Genomic DNA, 5347 nt, shown 5'->3' on the forward strand with positions numbered 1-5347 from the left:
TCAAGAAAGACCTATCTTCCTGAGGAAATTAGGATGTTTGGGGCAATAAATAACAAAAACTCCCAATTCAACAGTGAGAAATACATGGTTGACATAACTTAAATCCGGAGGTAGGGTGGGTCTCAGATCTGGTGTAAACCCAGCTCTCGCACTTCTATCTATTTAATTCCAAATGCCAACTTCTTTCAGGATGGTAGTAAATTCAATGTAATCATTCTTGGTCTCATAACCTCCCAGAGGCCAGAAGAAGAAGAAGGTTGAGAGAGAGAGAAGGCAACACAGATGGTGAGGGGCAAAGAGATAACACATCCCAGCATTCTGAGCCATGGTCCTGAGAGTCAGCTGATTGGCTTTGTTAGGCCTTGAGTCAACACTGAACCAATGACTGACCAAAGGAAATGGAATGTGCTGATTGGCTCAAGGCAAATAGTGGCTGTCCTTGGTGCCAAGTCTGGCCCCAGCCTCTCCTTTTAATAACTGAACAAACATTGGCTATTCCTTTGGGAAGAATGATGTGCTTACTGAGTGGACATTCATAAATTTCCTCTGCAGGAGATGAGATTTAAATAGCCTTGAAAGATGAGAAGTTGCTGGCCAGGCCAAGAGACTAAAGAAGAATTTTCTAGGCAGAAAGGAACAAGCACAAAAGCCTTGAGGTAGGGAGGGAGGGAGTGGTGCCCCAGGTGGAAGGGGGTTCCAGTGGCAGATATGAACACTGATACTTTAAGTTAACCACATTTGTTATATAACATGATCCTTTTTAGGTTTGAAGACCCTTTGTTTCTCTCAGAATTTTTCTGTGCATTCCTATTTTTAGGTGGTCATTTTTTTCTAATATATCTTAAAATCAGTACAAAATAGATTTTCTTGGAACCAATCAACTTTTAAAAAAGATGACAACATTTTTTATTGAGATATAATTGACATAAAACATCATTTTAGGGGTACAATATAAAGATTTGATATTTTCATACAGAGTGAGTCAAGTAACTTTTAATTAATAAATTTCAAGTTAATATCTGAGAAGAAAAAAATCCTTTAGAGGGTAAATATTTAAAGAGGCTCAAATGGGCAAGATTTCCAGTACTAAAGCATTCTGATATGCTGGCATTATAGAGGAGCATATGCAAATGCATCTTGATTTACTGCGATTTTTATTCTACTTCTGTAACCTCCAGCACTCAGTGGCACTGTGCTGAATACCAAGACCACAAAAATATTGACTCACACCATCAGTTGAAGCTCGTAAGCAATTTTATGTTTATCCTATTTACAGAGCCTCTCTTTTGCCCATCTCTTCCTTCCTTTTAAGGATGCCTGTCACAGTTACAGATACCTACTGCACTTATCTCTTTAAATGGCATTTTCGTGTGGGCTTTTCATCTTTTATTTTTGCATTTTGGTTTCACCGTTGTTCTTTTGGAGCGGTCTCTGCTTACAATTTTGAGGACTCTTTTGTTCTCTAAGATAAACATGGGAGAAAACCTAGTATCTGCAAAAATAGCTGCTAACAAACTTAGGATATTTACCTTAATTATGTTTACCTTTGGATCCACAATTAAAGAATAATGATTTGTTGGGATTATTATTTTTTTAAAGATTTATTTATTTATGCATACAAGAACCGGGGTACAGGCCAGAAATGTCGGGGGTGAGAGGATTCAACAGAGATCGAGTGGGAAACAGAACAGGCGGATCAACCGAGATACACTGCTGAGGGGAGCAGTGGGCGTGTCAGGAGGGGTCTGCCGCACCATGTGGGTCTCTCCCTGGTTGGGGATTAAACTCGTGCTGCAGTGGCTATGGACAGCTTCATAGATTGGTCTTTTTTTTCCCTTTCATTTTTTTATTTTATATATTTTTATATCACTTTTCATTTTTGCACAATGTATGCATTTTCATCTTGGTTATAGTCCCCATAAAATTCCCACCCCCCCTTGTTTTGATCCCACTCCCTCCTCTCCCCTCCCCCCGTAGTGTGTTCTGGTTTGTAGTTGCTTGTTGCTTGTTGATTTTCACTTTATTATAATGAATCTTTTTCCTGGTCCCTTATTTAGGTTTTCTAAATTCCTGCTATGAGTGAGACTATCTGGTATTTCTCTTTTACTTTCTGGCTTATTTTGCTGAGCATGATCCTTTCCAGCTCCATCCATGTTGCTGCAAACTGCATGTGTTTATCTTTTTTGATTGCTGAGTAATATTCCATGGTGTATATGCACCACATCTTCTTGATCCAGTCATCTATTTTTGGGCATTTGCGTTGTTTCCATAGCTTAGCTATTGTAAATAGTGTCGCTATAAACATATGGGTGCAGGTGCCCTTTTGAATTAATGTTTCTGTGTCCTTTGGGGAAATAACCTAGGAGTGGAATTGCTAGATCATATGGAAGCTCCATCTTTAGCAGGTTGATGAATCTCCACACAGCTTTCCATAGTGGTTGGACCAGTTTGCACTTCCACCAGCAGTGCAGGAGAGTCCCTTTTTTCCACATCCTCATCAACATTTGTTGTTGCTAGTTTTTTTAATATGTGCCATTCTCACTGGTGTGAGATGGTATCTCATTGTAGTTTTGATTTGCATTTCCCTGATTACCAGTGATGTTGAACATTTTTTCATATGCCTGTTGGCCATTTACATTTCATCTTTGGAGAAGTTTCTTTTCAGCTCTTCTGTCCATTTTTTGACTAGATTATTTACTTTGTTTTTGTTGAGTCTCATCAGCTCTTAGTATATTTTTGTGATCAGTCCTTTATCATTAGTGGTGTGCAAAAATTTTCTCCCAATCGGTGGGGTGTCTCTTTGTTTTGGTTACTGTCTCTTTTGCTGTATAGAAGCTATTTAATTTGATGTAATCTGCTGGGATTATTTTTATCTGACATTAGTTTCATTCTAAAATTTCTGACACTGTGATAGAAATAGTGTGTATTGGGCCTCCCCAGTGGCACAGCGATTGAACACTGGGTTGCAAAGCTGCCCGCAGCCTCTGCAGTGCCTGTTCAATCCCCGGCCACCGGGCGAGGGTCCCACATGGCGCACAGACCTCTCCTGCCGCCCCCTGCTCCCCTTAGCAGTGTATTTTGTCAGTCTGCCTGCTCTGTTCTCCGCTCTGGCTCTGGTGAATTCTCTCACCCTCCTGTGCTTCTGACTGTACCCAGTGCTTGTATAAATAAATAAATAAAATCTTTGGGGAAAAAAAAAATAGTGTGTATTAAAATGTAGTAAATCAAAGTAAGGTAGTAAATGTAATAAAACAACTTCTGGTACTCACTTTTCTTGAATAACATCACTATTACAATTACTGTAATTTACTGTATACTACCATTGTAGATGTTTTGTTGATAGCTAATCCTTCCAAACTCCCAGCAATATAGGTATCATCTCTATTTTACAGATGAGGAAACGCTACCAGAGAATTTGAAGATCAAACAGATAGCACATAAAGACAAATGTTTAATGCTTTTGATATTTGCAATCATTACATACATGGAACACACAGGAAGGTTTAGTAATTACAAGGTCTCACAGCAGGCAAATTACTAAGTTGTATTATATTACCAGGATCAGAAGCGCTGGTGCTCTTACAAGCTTTACTATAAAATATATTAGTATTGCTCCAAGGTTTGAACCTAATCTAAAGGTGTTTGGCTCCAGAGAGCAAAAAATCGTTCTTTTCTTGTTTCTTGTGCAGTAGCTTCCTCATACAAAATGTGCAAAGTAGACCCACCAAAAAAAAAAAAAAAAAAAAATCTAAGTTCTCTTTTTGTTAAAAAAATGCTATGATTCCTTGCATTTTTTTTTGATTCAATGCATTTTAATATAAGGTCTTGAGATGCAAAAAGGTGGGGGTGGGAGGAAAAAACTTCTGTGATGCAAAAATAATTATAGCTATCAAATATTTTCAAGTTTAAGAACACAGTAATGTTTAGGTGGTTACTCTTACTGTTCTCATTTTAAAAGCAAATTAATTAAAGCATTTAAAGTTAAGTAGTTGTTCTCACTCATAGCAAGAATCTAGAAAACCCAAATAAGGGACCAGGAAAAAGAATAGCTATAAGAAAGAAAAAACCATAATCAACAAACAACTATGAACCAGAGACACACTATTGGTGGGAGGGAGGCTGGGGAAAGTAGGGATTGGGATCAAAATAAGGGGGTTGCAATTGTATGGGGAATATAAAAATAAAATAAAAAAAAATTAAAGTTAAGTAGTTACTGGAAGTGCCAGGTCAAACATAGAAAAGCACATACAATTTATATGTCACTTAAGCCTGGGCTTTATAACCTTGTCCCTGATTTAACCTCTTAAGAATTGCCATACTCTTCATGACTTATATTTCTGTAACTTTAGATCACCACGCCTACTCTTTAAATATTTCTCTGTGGCTCAGAGAATGAAAAAGGAGAAACCAGACAAACCTAAAGCCACAGAAGGGCATAAAAGACTTAAGAATAACAGCAGGACAGTTCCGTCTTTTTCTTTTCATGCTGTATCTTTACTGTAGATAAGTTGATAAAGACAATGCTTTTCGGGTAACAAAACGAAAACTGTTTCCGATGAAAGCAGCAGCAAAATTTATAATTAGTAATTTACAAAATTATAAATTTAGTAATTTACGGCAAGGGTGGCAGGGCAGAATAAGGTCTGCTCAAGTCAGGCAAGTTAAAAATAAGCGATACCTCAGAGAGCCTGTCAAATGACGCCACATCTAAAAATCTCTCTCCCTCAAATCCAAAATAAACAAAAAACCTAGGGCATTTTATTCCACAAACGAATATCGTACGAATGCAAGAACATTAAGCACAAGCCATATATTAGCGATTTACACGGAAATTCTTTCTTCTAATGCATAATGTATTACTTGTGGGGTAATCTAGACAATAACAGCAGGGAATACAAAACAAACATGCAAACGAAATGACGCCACTGCTGGGCAGCGCGCGCAAACCCGCGCCAGGAGGCGGCCTCCCTCTGGAGTCCCCCAAGACAAAGCCGGGACCCGGCACGCACTGCGGCCGGGACTACACACCCCAGCATGCAAAGCGCACACCACCTCGCCCGGGACTACGGTTCCCGACATGCTCTCTTGACAGCTGTTCGGCCTCAGCTTCCCGTGGTCTCGGGTCGCTGAAAAGTGGGGTCTGTGTTCGCCTGCTCAGGCGTTTTTGCAGAGTCTAAGGGTGGACACCATCGCCCACCCTTACATTATAAATACCGCGATTTTCCGATCTCTTCCTCATCGCCTGTCTTTTTAGGACAACAAACAGCCTGTTCTAGGGCGGGCGGGGGAGGAGGGCGGGTCAACTTGCCTGCTTAGCCAATAGCGCTGGAGCGACTTTGCCGCCACC

Source organism: Talpa europaea, assembly GCF_964194135.1.
Source record: "Talpa europaea genome assembly, chromosome: 6".
NCBI classification, from domain to species: domain Eukaryota; kingdom Metazoa; phylum Chordata; class Mammalia; order Eulipotyphla; family Talpidae; genus Talpa; species Talpa europaea.